This window comes from Cucurbita pepo, chromosome 10, assembly GCF_057944985.1.
Source record: "Cucurbita pepo subsp. pepo isolate OVF chromosome 10, ASM5794498v1, whole genome shotgun sequence".
Taxonomy (NCBI): Eukaryota; Viridiplantae; Streptophyta; class Magnoliopsida; order Cucurbitales; family Cucurbitaceae; genus Cucurbita; species Cucurbita pepo.
Window position 1 is genome coordinate 17248947 of NC_141807.1, and position 23553 is coordinate 17272499.

The 23553-nt window shown below is 39.2% G+C and overlaps 1 non-coding gene across 1 annotated transcript; it reads right to left on the reverse strand.

Annotated features, from left to right (window-relative positions):
- Positions 1-21078: 21078 nt before the first annotated feature.
- LOC111804584 (small nucleolar RNA Z247) lies at positions 21079-21217 on the reverse strand. The gene has a single exon (XR_002816548.2). It is a non-coding gene; the product is annotated as a small nucleolar RNA Z247 (small nucleolar RNA).
- Between the last annotated feature and the right edge of the window lie 2336 nt (positions 21218-23553).

Sequence of the window (23553 nt, forward strand, 5' to 3'; positions counted from 1 at the left end):
CTGAGATGTCTGAGATGTCTGTGCTGTCCGAGAAGTTCGAGATGTCCGTGATGTCTGAGATGTCTGAGATGTCTGAGATGTCTGAGATGTCTGTGATTTGATGTCTTAGATGTCTGTGATGTCTTAGATGTCTAAGATGTCTGTGATGTCCGTGATGTCTGTGATGTGATGTCAGAGATGTCTTTGATGTCTGTGATGTCTGAGATAACTATGATTTCTGAGATGTCTGAGATGTCTGTGATGTCTGTGATATCTGAGATGTCTGAGATGTATGAGATGTCTAAGAAGACTGCGATGTCTGAGATGTCTGTGATGTCTGAGATGTCTAAGATGTCTGTGATGTCTGTGATGACTGAGATGATTGAGATGTCTTTGATGTCTGTGATGTCCGAGATGTCTGAGATGTCTATGCTGTCCGAGAATTCTAAGATGTCTAAGATGTCTGTGATGTCCGAGATGTCCGTGATGTCTGAGATGTTCGAGATGTCTGAGATGTCTGAGATGTCTGAGATGTCTGTGATGTCGGAGATGTCCGAGATGTCTGAGATGTCTGAGATGTCTGAGATGTCTGTAATGTCAGTAATTTGATGTTTGAGATGTCCGAGATGTCTATGATGTCTGAGAGGTCTGAGATGTCTGAGATGTCCGTGATGTCTGAGATGTCCGAGATGTCTGAGATGTCTGTAATGTCTGTAATTTGATGTTTGAGATGTTCGAGATGTCTATGATGTCTGAGATGTCTGTGATGTCTGTGAAGTCTGTGATGTCGTTGATGTCTAAGAAGTCTAAGATGTCTGAGATGTCAGTGATGTCAGTGATGTCTGAGATAACTGTGATGTTTGAGATGTCTGAGATGTCTGTGCTGTCTGAGTTGTCTGTACTGTCTGTGCTGTCCGAGATGTCTGAGATGTCTGAGATGTCTGTGATGTCTCAGATGTTTGAGATGTCTCAGATGTCTGAGATGTCTGTGCTGTCCGAGAAGTCCGAGATGTCTGAGATGTCTGTGATGTCCGAGATGTTTGAGATGTCTGAGATGTCTGAGATGTCCGAGATGACTGTGATGTCTGAGATGTCTGAGATGTCCGAGATGACAGTGATGTCTGAGATGTCTGAGATGTCTGTGATTTGATGTCTTAGATGTCTGTGATGTCTTAGATGTCTGAGATGTCTGTGATGACGATGATGTCTGTGATGTCCGTGATGTCTGTGATGTGATGTCGGAGGTGTCTGTGATATCTGTGATGTCTAAGATCTCTGAGATGTCTTTGATGTCTGTGATGTCTGAGATAACTATGATTTCTTAGATATCTTAGATGTCTGTTATATCTGAGTTGTCTAAGAAGACTGTGATGTCTGAGAAAACTGTGATGTCTGAGATGTCTGTGATGTCTGTGATGTCTGAGATGTCTAAGATGTCTGTGATGTCTGTGATGACTGAGATGATTGAGATGTCTTTGATGTCTGTGATGTCCGAGATGTCTGAGATGTCTGTGCTGTCCAAGAAGTCTAAGAGGTCTGAGATGTCGGAGATGTCGGAGATGTCTGAGATGTCTGTGATATCTGAGATGTCTAAGATGTCTGTACTGTCTGTTCTGTCCTAGATGTCTGAGATGTCTGAGAGGTCTGAGATGCCTGAGATGTCTGATATGTCCGAGTTGTCTGAGATGTCTGAGATGTCTGTACTGTCTTTGCTGTCCGGGATGTCTGAGATGTCTGAGATGTCTGTGATGTCCGAGATGTCTGAGATGTCTGTGCTGTCCTAGAAGTCCGAGATGTCTGTGATGTCTGTGATGTCTGTGATATCTGAGATGTCTAAGATGTCTGAGATGTCTGAGATGTCTGAAAATTCTAAGATGTCTGAGATGTCTAAGATGTTCGAGGAGATGTCTGAGATGTCTGTGCTGTCCTAGAAGTCCGAGATGTCTGTGATGTCTGTGATGTCTGTGATATCTGAGATGTCTAAGATGTCTGAGATGTCTGAGATGTCTGAAAATTCTAAGATGTCTGAGATGTCTAAGATGTTCGAGGAGATGTCTGAGATGTCTAAGATGTCTGAGATGTCTGTGATGTCTAACATGTCTGAGATGTCTGAGATGTATGAGATGTCAGAGATGTCTATGATGTCTGAGATGTCTATGATGTCTGAGATGTCTGAGATGTCTGAGATGTACGAGATGTCTGTGATTTGATGTCTGAGATGTCTGAGATGTCTAAGATGTCTATGACGTCAGTGATTTGATGTCTGAGATGTCTGTGATGTCTGTGATTTGATGTCTGAGATGTCTGAGATGTCCAAGATGTTCGAGATATCCGAGATATCTTAGAGGTCTGAGATGTTTGAGATGTCTGAGATGTCCGAGATGTCTGAGATGTCTGAGATGTCCGAGATGTCTGAGATGTCTGTACTGTCTGTGCTGTCCGAGATGTCTAAGATGTCTGAGATGTTTGTGATGTCTCAGATGTCTGAGATGTCCGAGATGTCTAAGATGTCTGTGCTGTCCGAGAAGTCCGAGATATCTGAGATGTCTGTGATGTTCGAGATGTCTGAGATGTCTGAGATGTCTGTGAAGTCCGAGATGTTTGAGATGTCTGTGATGTCCGAGATGTTGGAGATGTCTGAGATGTGTGTGATGTCCGAGATATCTATGATGTGTGTGATGTCTGAGATGTCTGTGATGTCTGTGATGTCTGAGATGTCTGAGATGTCTGTGATGTATGTGATGACTGTGATTTCTGTGATGTTTGTGATGTGTGAGATTTCTGTGATGTCTGTGATGTCTGTGATGTCTGAGATGTCTGTGATGTGTGTGATGTCGGAGATGTCTGAGATGTCTGAGATGTCCGAGATGTCTGAGATGTGTGAGATGTTCAAGATGTTTGAGAGGTCTGAGATGTCTGAGATGAGCGTTCAAACAAACCGGGGAAAATCAAAGAGCTCAAACAAACATGGGCGTTCAAAATCAAAGAACCGGGGAAAATCTCCAAACAAACCCAACGTAATGTTGAGTTATGGAGTCTGCTCCCTATATTTATAGCTTGGTCAATGGCTATATCCGGTAAAGCTATATTTGGTAAAGCCATATATGGTGAAGCTATATCCAGTAAAGCTATATATGGTACATAGCTATATATAGTAGATGGTTAAATCTGGTAAAGCTATATTTAGTAGACTGAACCATATATATATCCCGTCCAGTAAAGCTTTGAAATGTACTTTCTATTCTCTGTACTCTCTTGTTGTACATGCCTGAAGTCATCAATAAAAAATCCTTTTAGCTATAGTTCTCCTTGCAATTCTCTCTATCCTTTTCTTTGTGATCATCTAGATCGAGCGTGTGCGTTGTTGTGCGATCCTAACAACTGGTATCAGAGCCAGGCGGAAGTCAGAGCCAGGCAAAATTCACCACGATCTGTGAAGATGGAAAGTTTAAAGATTGGAATTGAGAAGTTCGATGGATCCGATTTCGGTTTCTGGAAGATGCCGATTGAAGACTATCTGTACCAGAAAGATCTTCACGAACCTCTGTTGGGGGTGAAGCCGGATACCATGACCACGGAACAGTGGAAGCTTAAGGATCGACAAGCCTTAGGGATGATCCGATTGACGCTATCCAGAAACGTGGCGTTTAACATCATCAAGGAGAAGACAACATCAGATCTGATGAAGGCGCTGTCAAATATGTATGAAAAACCGTCGGCTATGAACAAGGTGTATTTGATGCGTAGATTGTTCAATCTACAGATGTCTGAAGGTGGACGTGTTGCGGATCATATAAATGAATTCAATATGATCATAAGTCAACTGAGTTCGGTGGAAATTAATTTCGAAGATGAAATTAAAGCGTTGATTTTGATGTCATCCTTACCCGAGTCATGGGATACTGTTGTTGCCGCAATCAGCAGTTCCCGAGGATCTGATAAACTGAAGTTTGATGAAATTCGAGATGTAGTTCTCAGCGAAAGTATTCGCAAACAGGAAACTGGAGATTCATCAGGCAATGCTCTCAGTGTTGATCGAAGAGGAAGAAGCAAATCAAAGAGCTCAAACAAACATGGGCGTTCAAAATCAAAGAACCGGGGAAAATCTCAAAACAAACCCAACGTAACGTGTTGGAGCTGTGGGGGAAAAGAACACTTTCGGACAGATTGTACAAAGCTAAAGAAGAAGCAGAATCATAAAGCTGAAGATGATGATGATTCTATATACACAACAGATGATGCTGAGGACGTTTTAATCCTTAGTGTGGATAGCCCAGCTGAATCCTGGATTTTGGATTCAGGTGCATCGTTCCATTCGTCTCCAAGTAAGGAATTATTTCAAAATTTCAAATCAGGAAATTTTGGGAAGGTGTATCTTGCCGACAACAAAACCTTGGAGATTGAAGGAAAAGAAGATGTCTCCATACAAACTCCAGCAGGAAATCAATGGACATTACAAGATGTCAGATACATTCCTGGTCTCAAGAAGAACCTGATCTCTATTGGTCAGTTGGATAGCATAGGCTATGTAGCAGAGTTTGCAAAGAGTTCCTGGAAGATTGTGAAGGGCGCCATGGTTGTTGCGCGTGGCACAAAATCCGGAACCTTATACACTACTGCAGAGTGTATAAACATGACTGCTGCTACTGAGAGTACTTCCAATTCAAGTCTATGGCACAATAGACTTGGACATATGAGCGTCAAAAGAATGAAGATGCTGACTGCGAAAGGAGCTTTAGAAGGCTTAAAATCTGTTGATATGGGTCTTTGTGAGAGCTGCGTTATGGGTAAACAGAAACGAGTTAGTTTCACAATGGCTGCCAGAGAATCGAAGAAAGTGCGGTTGGAAATGGTCCATACAGACGTCTGGGGACCATCTCCAGTTTCATCACTTGGTGGATCAAGGTACTACGTCACCTTCATCGATGACTTCAGCAGGAAGGTATGGGTGTACTTTCTGAAACACAAGTCAGATGTGTTTACCACCTTCAAGAAGTGGAAAGCTGAAGTTGAAAATCAGACTGGCTTGAAGATCAAATGCCTGAGGTCTGACAATGGAGGAGAGTACAACAAATCAGAGTTTATAACATTTTGTGCAGCTGAGGGAATTAGATTAATAAGAACAATTTCCGGTAAGGCAAGACAAAATGGTATTGCAGAAAGAATGAACAGAACATTGAATGAGCGAGCAAGAAGCATGAGGATTCATTTTGGACTGCCAAAGACATTCTGGGCTGATGCTGTGAACACAGCAGCATATTTGATTAATAGAGGGCCGTCAGTACCCTTGAAGTTCAAATTGCCCGAAGAAGTATGGACAGGAAAAGAACTCAAGTACTCTCACTTTAGAACCTTTAGTTGTACTGCGTATGTTCATGTTGATCCAAAGAAGAGAGATAAGCTTGATGCTAAGGCTGTGAAATGCTACTTCATAGGCTATGGCTCATGTTCGGGTATAGGTTTTGGGATGAGAAAAATAGGAAGATCCTAAGACACTGTGATGTGACCTTTGATGAAAATGTCATGTACAAGGACAGAGAGAAGATAAACTCTGAGACTACGAAGCAAGTGGGAGTTGAACTTGAGTGGCAAGAAAATTCACGCAGTGATGGTACAACAGAAGCTCAAGAAACTTCTGATCCTATTGCTGAAGAACCAGACGTGGAGCAAGTTGCACCTGAGCAGGTGTTGGGAAGATCATCCAGCACTACCAGAGCACCATATAGATATTCAACCTCATTACATTATCTGTTGCTGACTGACGAAGGAGAACCAAAGTCCTTTGATGAAGCCCTACAAGTGGAAGATTCAACCAAGTGGGAGTAAGCCATGGATGATGAGATGAGCTCACTTGAAAGGAATAATACGTGGGTGCTAACTGAGTTGCCTACAGGAAAGAGAGCTCTGTTGAACAAATGGGTGTTCAAAATCAAGATTGAACCAGATGACAGAAGGAGGTTTAAGGCTCGGTTAGTAGTTAAAGGATATTCACAAAGAAAAGACATTGATTATACTGAGATCTTTTCTCCAGTTGTGAAATTAACTACTATCCGAATTCTACTGAGTATTGTTGCATCGGAGAATTTGCACCTTGAGCAAATAGATGTAAAAACGGCATTTTTACATGGAGATCTAGATGAGGAGATCTATATGCAACAACCAGAAGGGTTTGCAGCTCCAGGCAAGGAGCACATGGTGTGTAAGCTCAATAAGAGCTTGTATGGACTGAAACAAGCACCGAGACAATTGTACAAGAAGTTTGACTCCTTCATGAGCAAGAGTGGTTTCCACAGAAGTGAAAAGAATCAGTGTTGCTACCTCAAGAAATACACTGATTCTTATGTGTTTCTACTCCTGTATGTGGATGATATACTAATTGTTGGATCAAGTATGAGGGAGATAAACCACCTGAAGGCAAGCTTGTCTTCAGTATTTGAGATGAAAGATTTAGGTGCAGCGAAGCAGATCCTTGGGATGAGAATTTCTCGAGATAGATCTGCTGGCACATTAAATCTATCCCAAGAGCAGTACATTGAGAAGGTGTTGTCCAAATTCAAGATGAATAACGCTAAACCCAGGACTACCCCCTTGGCAAATCATATTAAATTGTCAAAGGGGCAATCTCCCAAGACAGTTGAGGAACGTGAGCACATGGCATCAGTTCCGTACGCTTCTGTAGTTGGGAGTTTGATGTATGCTATGGTCTGCACTAGACCTGACATAACACATGCAGTGGGAGTTGTTAGCAAGTACATGGCAAATCCAGGGAAGGAACATTGGGAAGCTGTGAAGTGGCTTCTGAGATATCTGAGAGGTACATCCAATACTACACTTTGTTATGGCAATGGCAAAGTAGTTCTGCAAGGTTTTGTGGATGTTGATCTGAGTGGAGATGTAGACTCCAGCAAGAGCACATCTGGGTATATCTACACTATGGATGGAACAATAGTGAGTTTGATGTCCAAGCTTCAGAAATGCGTTGCTTTTTCATCTACTGAAGCTGAGTACGTGGCCATAGCTGAAGCTGGAAAGGAGATGATATGGATGACAAACTATCTAGAAGAATTAGGCCGGAAGCAGTGCAAGAAGAATCTTCATACAGATAGTCAGAGTGCCATACAGTTGGTGAAAAACCCAGTCTATCATTCAAGAACAAAACACATTAGAAGACGGTACCATTTCACTCGCAAGTTAGTGGAAGAAGGCGGTATGTGTTTGGAGAAGATAGAGGGTGCAAAGAATCCAGCAGACATGTTGACAAAATGTGTTGATGTTGGAAAATTAAGGTTATGCAAAGCCCTAATTGGTATGGTGTAGGATCAGTCTCCAAGTGGGAGAATTGTCGAGTTATGAAGTCTGCTCCCTGTATTTATAGCTTGGTCAACGGCTATATCCGGTAAAGCTATATTTGGTAAAGCCATATATGGTAAAGGTATATCCGGTAAAGCTATATATGGTAAATAGCTATATATAGTAGATGGTTAAATCTGGTAAAGCTATATTTAGTAGACTAAACCATATATATATCCCGTCCAGTAAAGCTTTGGAAATGTACTTTCTATTCTCTGTACTCTCTCTTGTTGTACATACCTGAAGTTATCAATAAAAAAAAAAATCCTTTTACCCAGAGTTCTCCTTGCAATTTTCTCTATCCTTTTCTTTGTGTTCATTTAGATCGAGCGTTTGCGTTGTTGTGCGATCCTAACAATGTCTGTGATGTCTAAGATGTCTGAGAGGTTTGAGATGTCTGAGATGTCTGTACTGTCTGTGCTGTTCGAGATGTCTGTGATGTCTGTGATGTTTGTGATGTCTGTGATGTCTGTGATGTCTATGATGCCTAAGATGTTTCAGATGTTTGTGACGTCTGTGATGTCTGTGATGTCTGTGATGTCTGTGATGTCTTTGATGTGTGAGATGTCTGTGATGTGTGAGATGTCTGTGATGCCTGAGATGTCTGAGAAGTCTGTGATGTCTTTGATGTCTAGGATGTGTGAGATGTCTGTGATGTCTGGGATGTCTGTGACGTCTGGGATGTCTGAGATAACTGTGTTGTGTGAGATGTCTGTGATGTGTGAGATGTCTTGAGATGTCTGTGATGTCTGAGATGTCTGAAATGTCTGTGATGTCTGAGATGTCTGTGATTTCTGTGATGTCTGCGATGTTTGTGTTGTCTATGATGTATGAGATGTCTATGATGTCTGTGATGTCTGTGATTTGATGTCAGAGATGTCTGTGATGTCTGTTATTTGATGTCTGAGATGTCTGTGATGTCTAAGATGTCTGTGATGTCTGTGATGTTTGTGATGTGATGTCTGAGATGTCTGTGATGTCTGTGGTCTGTGATGCATGAGATGTCTAGGATGTGTGAGATGCCTGTGATGTCTGTGACGTCTGGGATGTCTATGACGTCTGCGATGTCTCAGACAACAGTGATGTGTGAGATGTCTGTGATGTCTTTGCTGTCTATGGTTTCCGAGATGTCCAAGATATCTGTCATGTCTGAGATGTCTGTGATTTGATGTCTGAGATGTCTGTGATGTCTAAGATGTCTGAGATGTCTGTGATGTCTGTGATGTCTAAGATGTCTGAGATGTCTGTGATGTCTGTGATGTATGTGATGTCTGTGGTTTCCGAAATGTCCGAGATGTCTGTGATGTCTGAGATGTCTGTGATGTCTAAGATGTCTGAGATGTCTGTGATGTCTGTGATGTCTATGATGTTTGTGATGTGATGTCTGAGATGTCTGAGATTTCTAAGAAGACTGTGATGTCTGAGATGTTTGTGATGTCTGTGATGTCTGAGATGTTTGTGATGTTGTGATGTCTGAGATGTTTGTGATTTGATGTCTGAGATGTCTGTGATGTCTAAGATGTCTAAGATGTATGTGATGTCTGTTATGTCTGTGTTGTTTGTGACGTCTGTGATGTCTATGATGTCTGAGATGTCTGTGATGTTTGAGATGTCTGAGATGTCTGAGATGTCGGTGATGTCGGTGATGTCTATGATGTCTAAGATGTCTAAGATGTCTGAGATGTCTGTGATGTCTGTGATGTCTGTGGTTTCCGAGATGTTCGAGATGTTTGAGATGTCTGTGATGTCTGTTTTTTGATGTCTGAGATGTCTGTGATGTCTAAGATGTCTGAGATGTGTGTGATGTCTAACATGTCTGAGCTGTCTGTGATGTCTGTGATGTCTGAGATGTCTAAAATGTCTGTGACGTCTGTGATGTCTATGATGTTTGTGATGTCTGAGATGTCTGAGATGTCCGAGATGACTGTGATGTTTATTTGGCAAGCATGCAAGTTTGAGTTAACAAAATTTTGACACTCAAAATTCCACTCAAACTTTTGAGGTTTATTTGGCAAGCATGCAAGTTTGGTTAAACCAAATCTTGACACTCAAAATTCCACTCAAACTTGTGGATTTTTCCATTAAATGAAGTCAACATTTTGACTTTCTTCATTTTAATTCAACAATTAATTTGAATAATGAATTTCAAATTAAAGTAACATTAAATGATTAATTAAACTATTTAATTAATATTTAATATTAATTCAAATGTCAATCCCAATCAATTCCGACACATAATTGATTAAGATATTTAAATCATATTTAAATATCTCAAATTCTCTCTTTTTGTTTAATTCGTAAATAAAACAAAAATGCGGTTAAATATATTGTATATATATGTAGCGCATATTCCCTAATTTGAATTCGAACACTTCGAACTCACTCGTCACACTGTTCTATGGTTTAGTCCGATATGAGCTAGCAGAGGGACCTAATTGACCTAATCATGGGCTCCAACGATCCAAGATTAACCGGTTAAACTCATTAACCTTGTTAACCAACATTCATTAACTATTAGGACACTCCACTATAGCCTAGTAGTTGCACTTCCCTCACTATAGATATATTTCTGTCCATTTGATATAACCATGATTAGTAAGTCGATCCTTCACAGGTTGTTCGTAACTAGAGCTTGGTCAATTTACCGTTTTACCCCTAAAGTTACTTCTTGTTTCTTATGTCTCACTGATCCTCTAATGAACAATTGGTTTGTGGTCCAACCAGTAAACCGAATCCCTCTCAGGCTAATGAGAGGGTGGGGCCCCTTGTTCAAGACCTGGAGTCAGTGCTCAAGGGAACTACCTCTCTTCTATCCCTGAAAGTGGGTAGGAGTGAATTCCGTCTTGCACCCCACGTCCCCAGCCATTCACCCAGTCTTACCCCTGAAATGGGAGGCCTATTGAGTCGACGAACTAGAGCCACTCTCACCCATGCAAATCTAAGGATAATTCCGAATAAATAGGAGTTCATGGTTAGCTCAGGATTAAAACTGAGTTATGTAGGTTATCGAATGAAAAGAAAATCAGTCTCAACAGTAAACGACATTATAAAGTGAGAGTGGTTTTCTTCATGGTCCGATCTTATGCAATACTCATTGCATAGGACGCCCCCACTCACATGTCTCCACATGTACAATTTAGTGATCACATTGTTTATATCATATACAAAAGTGGGCCAGCTCCTTCACGAACCAGATTGCCCTCTTCCTCTTTTACTCGGAGGTAAGAAAGTCAAGACCGCATCCTTAGTGTCCCCAGAATAAGGCACTCAGCCTTATCCTTATACTATAGATCGTTTTGACTATATTTACTTGAACTTGATCCACTCTTATGTCTCTACATATAGTTCAAGTAATCATACTATAGCTAGAGTGTTCATAGTTTATTGGATTTAGATTAATGATCTTAAAGTTCACTTTATTCAATAACAATCTTTACTGAATAAACAACAATAACAACTTTATTGAAAATAGAATATGTTTTTGTTTACAAACTATGAGTTTTAGGACATAAAACCCAACAAACACTTACTTGGACTAAAACTCTAGTGGGATTTTTTAACGTTGAGTAGAGAGAAATACAATGAACTAGGGCATCACATACTCATGCCTTTTCTCCCACTTGCCCTAGATTACATAACTCGTAGTCCTAGACTCACTAGGTGCTCTTCAAACACTTTAGCCGTGAGGGGCTTTGTAAATGGATCAGCAATGTTGTGCTCTGAAGCTATCTGTGTGACGATCACATCTTCTCGTTGCACAATCTCCCTTATGAGATGATATTTGCACTCAATATGTTTTCCTTGCTTATGGCTTCTTGGTTCTTTTGAATTTGCAACTGCTCAACTGTTATCACAATAAAGAGTGACGGGAAGATGCATATTTGGAACGACTTCCAAATCAGTTAAGAACTTCCTAAGCCATACAGATTCTTTCGCTACTTCACAAGCAGCAACATACTCAGCCTCCATGGTGGAATCAGCAATGCAACCTTGCTTTATGCTTCTCCATATTATTGCTCCTCCGTTCAGAGTGAAGACAGATCCTGATGTCGATTTCCTCGAATCTACATCCGTCTGAAAATCTGAGTCAGTGTACCCTGTAAGGATTAGATCCTTAGCACCGTACATTAGCATATAGGCCCTCATTCTCCTAAGATACTTGAGGATATTCTTAACGGTAGTCCAATGAGCACGTCCCGGATTGGACTGATATCTGCTGACAATTTCCACAGCATAACATATGTTGGGTCGGGTACATAGCATGGCATACATCAGACTACCGACCGCTGATGCATAGGGAATGTGTCTCATATCCTCAATTTCTTGAGGTGTCTTAGGACTTTGTTCCTTCGACAAATGAACTCCATGCCTGAAAGGTAATAATCCTTTCTTGGAGTCCTGCATCTTATATCGAATCAACATTTTGTCGATGTACGATGCCTGAGACAATGCTAGTGTTTTGTTCTTGCGATTCCGAACAATTTGGATTCCAAGAACAAACTGAGCCTCTCCCAAATCTTTCATTTGGAATTGTGTTGCTAGCCAATGCTTAATGTCAGTCAGAAATCCCACATCATTTCCAATGAGTAAGATATCATCAATGTACAACACCAGGAAAGCTACTGTAGAGTTGACTATTCTTTTATAAACACAAGGTTCGTCAACATTCTGTTTAAAGCCATAAGATTTTATCGCAGTATCAAACTTTATATTCCAGGATCGAGATGCTTGCTTCAACCCATAAATGAATCTTTTAAGCTTGCAAACCCTTTGCTCGTGATCCTGTTCAATGAACCCCTCTGGTTGAGCCATATAGATACTCTCTTCAAGATTGTCGTTTAGAAAGGCTGTCTTAACATCCATTTGCCAAATTTCATAATCATAAAATGTGGCAATAGACGAGTATTCTAATCGATTTAAGCATAGCAACAGGAGAGAAGGTTTCTTCATAGTCCACCCCCTCTCTTTGGGTATAACCATTTGCTACTAGTCGAGCTTTAAAGGTCTGTACCTTACCGGTTTGGTCTCGTTTCCTCTTATAGATCCATTTGCAACCAATAGGTTTTACCCCATCTAGTTGATCTACAAGTTCCCAGACCGAATTGAAGTACATTAACTCCATTTCAAGATTCATGGCTTTAATCCACTGATCTCTATCTTCATCATTCATAGCCTGTTTATAGGTCAATGGATCCTCAACGCCATCATTAGGTATGATGACTTGAGTTTCTGCCAAACCCAAGTAACGATCTGTGATGTCTGTGATGTGATGTTCGAGATGTCCGAGATGTCTGTGATGTCCGAGATGTCTGTGATGTGATGTCCGAGATGTCTGTGATGTCTGTGATGTGATGTCCGAGATGTCTGTGATGCCTATGATGTCTATGATGTCTGTGATGTCTGAGATGTCCGAGATGTCTGTGATGTCTGAGATGTCTGTGATGTCTGAGATGTCTGAGATGTCTGAGATGTCTGAGATGTCTGTGATGTCCGAGATGTCTGTGATATCTGTGATGTCTGAGATGTCTGAGATGTCTGTGATGTCCGAGATGTCTGTGATGTCTGTGATGTCTGTGATGTCTGAGATGTCTGTGATGTGATGTCTGAGATGTTTGAGATGTCTGTGATGTGATGTCTGAGATGTTCGAGATGTCTGTGATGTCTGTGATGTCTGAGATGTCTGAGATGTTTGAGATGTATGTGATGTGATGTCCGAGATGTCTGAGATGTCTGTGATGTCCGAGATGTCTGTGATGTCTGTGATGTCTGTGATGTCTATGATGTGATGTCTGAGATGTCTGTGATGTCTGTGATATCTGTGATGTCTGTGATGTCTGTGATGTCTGTGATGTGATGCTTGAGATGTCTGTGATGTGATGTCCGAGATGGCTGAGATGTCTGTGATGTCTATGATGTCTATGATGTGATGTCCGAGATGTCTGAGATGGCTGAGATTTCTGTGATGTCTGTGATGTCTGTGATGTGATGTCCGAGATGTCCGAGATGTCTGTGATGTCTGTGATGTGATGTCCGAGATGTCTGTGATGTCTGTGATGTAATGTCTGAGATGTCTGTGATGTCTATTTTATTTATGGTTTATGAATTAGGTTTTGAAGATCATTTGAATTATAAGCATTTTAATTCAAGCAATATTTAATAACTAATCGTTGTAATATTTAGTTATATACCTATCTTGATACTCACATGTGATATTTATGACCTAAAATGTTGGAAGATAATAAATATATTTGAAATTTTATATAATAAATTAGTCATTTTACTTATAATAGTCCTGTTCACTCAACTTTCTAAGAAAGCTTGGTAGTACCTTAATATGCATAATTAAGAGTCGAGTTTGACAAAATTTGAGGAAAAAAGAAGAGATAAGTATATATATAGATAGATAAGTATGTGATTATTTTATTATGTCTCTATGTCATTTTCATAGTTAACAGAGAGTAACACCCTCTGTATATAGAGAGAGGGCTTATTGAAAGTCGGGAGAGAGCAGTCTAATGCTTATTGAAATCCTTGAGGACATCTTCAAAGGACAAAAGATGGGACAGTAGCATGGGATGCGTATTGTGCCACACCTTTGCAATATATGACCGATGAATACCATGTCATTCAAAACTTCTACCACAATAATATACACTTCAGATTTTTTGCTATGTCCACCATTCCTATTATTCTCTCTCACCGCAAACCTTCCACCCTCTTGCACTTTTTGGTCATTGACATCCTTAATTGGAACTATATTTAAGGACAATATTTCTTCCCAACTCCTTTTAGAACACCTTTAATAGATAGCTTCAACAAACTTACTTTGCTCATGAATATTTTGGAGTTCGATATTTATAGTTGTTAAACGCTATTTAAATTGATATAGCCGAATCTTACAGCAAAGGCTAATTGAACATTGCTCTGGTAGATAGCTTCGAATCAAATTCTTTAATTGGGATGATGATTGCATTGTTTTAGTCAAACAACCAAGACTAGTGTATTATAGGTAGTATAAACATTTTATAGGTATATTTTTGGTTTGAGTAATAAATTACACATTAATAGTTAGATACAACTAATGTTAAATAAAATTGAGTATTGGATTGAGCTAGTTGAGCGGGTAATTTTAAATTATATCTAAAATCATATAGGGTTTCCTTTTTTATACATTCACAAGAACAAAACAAAGAGTCAAGAAAATGTGATTGGTGCCATGTTTTAATTTTTGTTCTTTCTTATTCCACAACTATTAAAAAAAATATTATTCTCTCTTGAATATGGTATGATATTGACTATTCTCTCTTGAGTGAATTTTAAGTGAAACAAATTTCTCTACTTAAATAATTTTGACAAAACGAACACTACCTTCTTGGATGAATTACTAGTATATTATATGTTGTTCAATTGATATAAATATTTTTAAATAAGAAATATGCTAGAGATATTATAATCAAATGTATTATAATGAGTTGTGTGGAGCCGATGCTTGCAGAATCTGTAATGCCGAATCACAAAACAAATACTTTTGTAATCTTTCAAACTCTCATATTGGATTATCAATGTCTCAATACATCTCCAACGCGTGTTGATTAGGGACACGAGAATAAATTCATCTTTTGCTTCCTTTACACCCATTTAAAATAGTGTGAAGTTTAGCCCGTCAAATATTACGATTGATTAACTACAACTTTAATTTTGTCATTTAATGGGTAATTTAAACCAAAGGAACAAAGATGGGAATGAATATAGAAATGAGAAAGGGAAATAAAAGCTTTAAACTTTAGTACATGGTTTCAAAGATGGGAATAAATTATTCTCATGCTTTCTTTACATCGGTGATAGAGTATTTGATAGGCTTCCAGAATTAAGGGTTTTCTTTTTCCTTCTTCCCTCTTCCTTCTTCCTCAAAAGTAAAATTAGATAATCTTAGAGGTGTCCATATGTGATTTCTATCTATATATTGACGGTAAATTTTTTTTTATTCTACTTATAATAGTGAAAGGTGTTAATGCTACCTTTTAACATTGATGAGTATATTTTAAACACTGTTAACTTTAAGATTATTTGGTATTAATGAAACTTTGTGAAGTTAACTACTATTTTCAAACATTGCTAGGTAAAAAAAGTTAGGTAATAAACATTGTTTGTTAGGAATAGAGGGAGAAATCTCACGGTCTAATAAAATTGGCTGTTATATAGCCGTTGCATAATCAAATCCAATAGGACTAAATCTAATTCAAATAACTAAATCAAATCTAATCCAAATAATCAAATCTAATCCTAACAATCTCTCCTTTAAACTGAACACAAATAGTAATCAGTTTATATCTACGACTTCATAACACTCCTAACAGATTCCACCATGAGGTAACTTCATCAATTCCCATGTGTCATTTCTGTTTATTGCAACAGATCCATGGCTTGCCTCCATTTCTCACTCTTCAATGCGTCTTTAAATCACTGTGTCTTCAAAGTTTACAGGTTCAGTAGTGGTAAACATGGCCGAATGAGCTTCATCATCTTCTTTACAGAAAACTTCTCCTATTGCATAGTCTCTCATCCAGACTGCTTCATCATCTTCTTCACAAAAATCTTCTTCTTATTCAAGCTAGGAGAGCTTGCTTCAGCCAAACAGCCAGAGAAAGTATTTTCCTCTGCAGTATTTTCATCTACCGCTTCATCATCATAGAGTCTGTAAGCTTTTGACTCTTCACTAACTCCCAGCAACACATAACTCAAACTCTTATCATCTAGCTTAGTTCTCCGAGCTGCCTCCTCTTTTTGTCTCTGAATCAACTCGAGCTCACAATATAGTTCTTCTTCCTTCCGTTGCAGCTCCAGAGCTAATCGTCGATTAGCTTTTTCTACCCTTCTTCTATTCTCTTCCAGCACTTTATCTAGCTTTTCTCTCTCTTTCCGTGCTTGTTCTTCTTTATGTCTTGTAGCAGTAAGAGCGGCTTCTTTCTCTTTCTCAAGCTGCACATCAACATCATCATACAACTTCTTGCATCCTTCCTCTATTCGCCACTATATTTCTAATTTAGTCTCTTCAGAGTTTAGCCTTTCTTCAACATTCTTCTGAATTCATTCTTCCATCTCCTAGCGGCATCTTCTTCTAACTTCTTTTTGCTTTCACAGGTGACCTCCTTCTCTTTTATCTCCTCTGCTTTTGCTATTTCTGTCGCCACATTCTGGACCTCCAAATCTTCATCTTCTATTTTCAAACATTTATCAATCAATGGCTTTATCTTTGCATGAACTGAGAACATGCGATTCGCCATCATTTGTGTGTTCATTATTAGGCCCCTTTGTTGATGATAGATTCTCCAGGTTCCTTCATTGATTAAGATCACCAAGCACTTCTCCTGTAGCTGCCCTATGCTTAGCAAATTGTTGGTGAGATTTGAGACATAGTAGAAATTTGTCAAAGTTTGTGTGATACCTTCAACTTCGAATCTGACACTACCTCTTCCTTCAACTGCCAATTTTGAGCTATTTCCCAACCTGACAGTGTGCTTGAAACTTTCGTCAAGCTCAACGAACCATGTTTTGTCCCCTGTCATATGATTTGAGCACTCGGAATCGAGAAACCAAATGCCTTCTTTTTCAACTTTACTTTTCTTTGTGTACGCCATCAATAGCAGTTCTTCCTCCTTGTCAAATTCAGCATAAATGACAGCTTCTTTTTCTAAGCCCGGACATTCAAATTGGTAATGTCCTTGCTTTCCACATAAAAAACAGTTGACTTTTTCTAAGCTCGGACATTCAAATTGGTCATGTCCTTGCTTTCCACATCGAAAACAGTTGATGGCCGAACGATTCACAAAAGATCTACCTCTAGTGTAACCTCTTCCTCTCTCCAATGTCCCTCTGTCTCTTCCTTGTCTATACCTTGGTGCATTCTCTGCCTGCAGAACCTGCTCTTCACTCCTCTTATCAATCACCTTTTCTTCATGTACAAGCAAAGATGCCTGTAATTCATCAACTGTTAATTGGTCAATGTCCTTGGATTCTTCAATTGAGCATACTACAAAGTTGAATTGATCGGTGAGACTTCGAAGTATTTTCTCAACAATTTTGACATCCGGCATATCTTCTCCGCAATTTCTTATGTCATTAGCAGTAGACATAACTCTTGAAAAATACTCAGAAATACCTTCTCCTGCTTTCATCTCTAAAGTTTGTAGAGTGAGAAGGCTTAGTGTAAACTGAGAGAGCTAGATTTGTTGAAATCCTTGAGGACATCTTCAAAAATTCGATTTCTGGGTTTCTTTTCCGCTAGTGGCGACGATGACTACGCGGCGTGACTCTGCTCTAGGTGGATGTACCAAGGTCGGTGAGGGCTTTTCCCGATTGGTTTGTTCGGTTTAGGCATCGGGCTGAGGTTTTTCAAGGTCTCGAGAGTTGTGGGTTTCTTTCTTTCGCTCTCTTTCTCTAGTGATTTTCCTTTCCTTGCTCTCTGTCACAGGTTTTTGGCCATGCTGAAGGCGGTGTGAGGTTGAGGGATCGAGGGGAGCATCGTGAGGTACGTTTGACGATCTGCGGGGTTCGTTGTCGTTCGGAGTCCGAAAATTCCAGCGACTTCACAAATTTTCTTCTTTTAAAAATGGAACATTACATGAACGCTACTCAAATTGATATAATCAAATCTTACCATAAAGACTAATTGAGTATTCCTCCCTTATTTTTCAATGATAAAAAAAGATTATTCTCTTTCGAATATAATAGGATAATGATTATTCTCTTTCACACACATTTTTTATCTAAGTAAATAATTCATTTCAATATTAAATATGTGAGGGTTAAATGAGTATTTATCTTAGTGATCGTTCATATAAAAAGAAATGTAGATTTAAATATGCAAAAGAGTAATTAATTTTTTAAAATTAAATATATTTTTATTTAAAAATAAATAAATTCCCAACTTTTTTAACAAATTTAGAGTGCATCAAAATATTTGTCGGTGTTATGGATGGCAAGGAGAAAATTTGAATGAATAAAACCGTATATTTTAACTTTTGTATCTTACAATAATGCATGCTATTATATCATCTTTATCAATTATGTCAGAATAATAAAATGAAACTATCTATGATCTTATGTTTTGGTGGCTTTATTTCTTTTCTTAAAATCATATCTAATTTGTTAACATGAGCGTAACTTAGCGGTTATTGACATATACTTCTTTTCTTGAAGCTGAAAGATAAAATTCTCGTAACATTCTCGCTTTTGTTAAAGATTATCTATGTCTATCGTCTTTATGTTTAAACCTCTTCTAATTTTTTTTTTTAATGCTGAAACATAATCAAATGCAAATAGAGTGTACTTTTCACATTTTCTTTTCTTACTATTGATGTAGCTTTTGCTGATGATTGTTTAGGGTTCATGATGGGTTCCATATATAGTTCTGTAATACCTAACACAGTAAAGGAGAACACTGAAAAATAACATATTCAAATTCACATATGCTGCATCCACAAATTTTTTTTTAAGAGGAGCAAGAATAATGAGAACAACAAGTACATTGCCCAAAACTTGTCCAAAACCGTCTTTGATGATGGTCGACTGCTATACTCTTGTTTTGGATGTAAGTGATGATTGTTAGGTTGAATGGCACAATGACCTAGGGTCACGACGTCATGTATTTATAGATGTGTATAATGAAGATTACATTCTAAATCATAGATTTAGTAACAAACCATGAAATCATAGATTTGGTAACAAAACATCAAGCTGATCCTTGGAGGAAATGAGTCAAACATCAAGCTGACGAGTCGATACTCGTTCACGAACGAAGTGATAATCAACCTCAACATGCTTCGTCCGTCGATGAAAGATTGGATTGGCAGACAGGTAGGTGGCACCAATGTTGTCACACCACAGGCTAGGCGCTCGCGCTTGCGAGATCCTGAGCTCACGCAAGAGAACTTGGATCCAAATTAATTCGGCGGTGGCATTAGCAACTGCCTTATATTCGGCCTCCGTACTAGAACGAGAAACTGTCGATTGTTTCCTCAAACTCCAAGAGATAAGATTGCCACCAAAGAAGATCACATAGCCTCCAGTGCTTCGACGATCATCAGGATTCCCAGCCCAATCAGCATCCGAAAAGGCACTCAACAAATCAGTGCTGGACTTTGTAAGACACAAACCCATATCAATAGTGTCATGTAGATAACGGAGAATTCGTTTGACTGTCACCCAATGTATAGATTTCGGGGAGGACATGAACTGACACACTTTATTGACACATAATGATATATCAGGACGTGTCAGAGACAAATATTGGAGAGCACCAACGACACTCCGATAGCGAGTAGTATCCTCAGGCGAAATCTTTTCACCACCATCCAATAACAACTTCTCACTAGGAAGCATAGGTGTGGGCACACCTTTGGAGGTGAGCATATTGGTTCTGGACAATAAATCTTGAATGTATTTATGTTGTGTCAGAATAAGTCCATTGGAAGTATGGCGGACCTCAATCCCAAGAAAATAACTCAAAATGCCAAGATCCTTGACGGCAAAATCATCCTGAAGCTGTGTAAGAAGTTTCTCAGTAGCCGTAGAAGATGAGCTAATAATAATAATGTCATCAACATAGATGAGGATATACATCTAAATGCCCGTCTTGTTAAAAATGAAAAGAGAAACATCAGCCTTTGAAGGTGTAAAATCCAGTTGTAATAGTTTGGAGATAAGGCGAGAAAACCAGGCATGCGGAGCTTGTTTAAGGCCATAAAGCGACTTATCCAGCTTGCAGAGATAACTAGGGTGTTGAGAATCCAAACATCCGAAAAAATAAGTTCCAAAGGTGACGAATACCTATGGGAAGAACTAGTATATGGTAATTGATGACTTTTTGCTAACTGACACGCATTACAAACTAATAAAGATAACTCACTAGCACACGAAATATTATTGAGACGCAAAATTGATTTTACTACTTGAGATGAAGGATGTCCAAGACGTGCATGCCATTGGGCGTGAGTAGTAGATCTGCTCACCAAGGCGTGCTTGAGATCATCGACATCAGATGGCTTAATAGGATAAAGACCAGATTCACACCTCCCATTTAGGAGACTTTTCCTCGACCGTCGATCCTTTATAGAAAAATGCCAAGGATGGAATTCAAAAAATACGTCATTATCACGATAAAATTTATGAACGAAAAGAAGATGTTTGGAAATTTCAGGCACATGCAAAATATTACGCAATGCAAGAGGACGAGTAGCAGTATTAATTAGAGAATGACCAGTATGCAAAACACGCAAAACGGCTCCATTGCCGACTTGAACTTGTTCACCTCCATGATAACGTTCACGCACAGCGAGACGATCCAGGTCACTGGTGATATGATCCGTAGCGCCTGTGTCGCTGTACCAATTTGGGTCAATCTTGTAAGAGGAAGTAGCCGCCAGTGCCGTAGGAGGGGTAGAAGAAGGTTCATCTTGATAGGACTCATCCATCCTATGCTAGCAGCGGATAACAGTATGCCCCACTTTGCCGCAGATCTGGCAGGAAAGACGAGCAGAAGGGCCACGGCGATCACCACCAGGACGAGAGAGTGCATAACCTTGAGAACGACCACGACCACGATCCCTACGCCCACGATTCTTCTGCTGACCACCATGACTAGCATAATTGGCAGAAGATCCAAGATTTAACTGAAGTTCAACACGACCACTATAATTGGCAGAAGATCCCGGATTTAACTGAAGTTCAGCCTGGTGTTGTAGTTGGCGAGCTTCAACGTCATTAGATGTGCAAACACATCATCAAGCGTGAGGGTTTCACTCTTGGTAGTCATTGAGGTGACGAAGGGATCATAGTCAGGGCCAAGACCAGCGAGAAGATACGCAATCACATCATCATCCTGCAAGGCAGAGTCGGCGGCGGCCAGCTCGGTGGCCAGCTCTTTGATCTTGCAAAAATAATTTACAGCAGATTGATCTCGTTTCTTGGACGTGGCGAGCTCAACACGAATCTGAGTAGTGCGAGCACGAGTTGACGATGAAAACATCCGTTGCAGGGTATCCCACGCCTCCTTGGACGTAGTAGCTGCAGGGTATCCCACGCCTCCTTGGAGGAGAGAAGGCCGCTAAGGACCTGTTGATCCTGATCATACCACTAATTATAGGCTGGATTAGAGACCAGCTCAGCATCAGCAGCAGTTGAGGAAGGAACCATCTTGGCAGGTGCGGCATTGGTGCCATCGAGGTAGCCCATAAGCTTCGTACTCCGTAGGTAGGGGAGGAGCTGGGCGCGCCATATGATGAAGTTGTTTTTGGTTAGACGAATTGTGACAGCATGGTGTAGAGGGATTGGGCCAAAGGTCGCCATGGTAGTTAAGACAGTGTTGGAGATGGTGGATAGAGAGGAGAAAGAAGATATGGTCAACATTTAAAAAATAAACCTTGGCTCTGATACCATGTTAGGTTGAATGGCACAATGACCTAGGGTCATGACCTCATGTATTTATAGATGTGTATAATGAAGATTACCTTCTAAATCATAGATTTGATAACAAACTAGTAAATCACTAGATTATCTTACTATATACAGATATGATCTATTCTACGTTTAACAATGATTATTATCAATATGAGCTATGTCAATACCACACCGTTATCGAGAGGAAGCAAAGTAGAGAAGAATAGAGGCACACAAGTAAGAATGTTGGATATAACTGCTCTTTCCCATTGAGGGATGAGGCTCATAGATCCAACTACAATATCAAAGAAACTTTGGGTGGTAATGATTGCTTGCATTGGTGTCTCCATCTCTGGCACATGGAACATGATTCTTCTTGCTCAAATATAGCTTCATTTGTCTTAAAAGTTCACTTTTGAGTAATCTGAAGGCTTCTTAATTTGAAGCCTCATGATCACTTTGAGGTGGTTTGTTAGTGAAAATGCAATTGTATAATCACGGTTTTATATCAATGATTCCATTTATATCTATAAATGAAATTTATGGTGTATTCTTTGGAAATTCAACAATAATCTTCGGTTATTTGGTTGCCATTCCAAGGAAATTCAACTTCTGATCTCTTGTGTGTGCTCAAAGCTACTTGCAAAGTACTGTAGATTACGTTCCATCACTACAAGAAATAATGAATACAATAACTTACGAAAAGACGCTATCATAGACTTTTTAGAGTATTTTTCGTAGGTTGTGACAACCCATGTTATTAAAAGTCTGGGACATTTTATAGAGTAACTATAATAAATTCTATAATAAAGTATGAGGTTATAGCTTATATAAATTGTTATGTAATCATTTTATAGTGTTTTTAGCTATTATATGTTAAAATATTGTGCACTTATAATTACATTTTTTTTTAACGTTGTAATATAATATTTATAGCTTTAATATTATGCTATAATAAAGTTATTTAATCATTTATAATAATTATAATTATTCTAATAACCTTTTCATAGAATTTATTTTTCAGAATTAATTATATGGTAATAAAACTGTATCCAAGTACTCAGTATTAACTAAACACACATGAAATACATAATGCGTTAAATGTCATGACTTCAATTCATAATTGAAATTTTATAATCTATTTACTTTACAAACTAATGTATTTCTAATCGTGTGCCAATAATCCCCTTCATTCCTTACCACAACCACACATGCCCTCCTAACACTGAAGTGAAAGCTATTCTACAACAATGGTTCTCGTGTATTTAAATAACCCTTAACTCTATTTTACATAACTAAAGAATCAATTTTACATAACTAAAGAATCAAATTCAAGAGTGATGCATCAAAATCAAAAGTCCTTGTCTATGTCTATCACCAACCATTAAGGCCATTTCAAGCATTAGGCTTCTAAACTGAACAACAACGGAAGAAAAAAAAGGTTGATTAAAATACAAAATCTTTTATAACGGGAGCCATACCATGCGTCAGTCAGGAAAAAATAGGAAGGGCACATCTTGTTTCCATCGGTAATACTATTTCAAAGCCTTCTTCGACACTATGCAACCTAAGTCAACATATTTGTTTTTCTTCTCCTCCGCCGGACCGAGAAGTCAGCTCCTCTACATCTCGTCTAGTTCATTCTGGTTGTATGATTGCGATTGCAGAGCCGCCCAATCCCAATCCTCTACATTCCGATCATGATCCTCGCTGCCGCCTCCACCACCATTGTGGTCGTTATCGATCATTTCCAGCCGCCTAATGATTGAAGAAACAAAGAAATGAGAG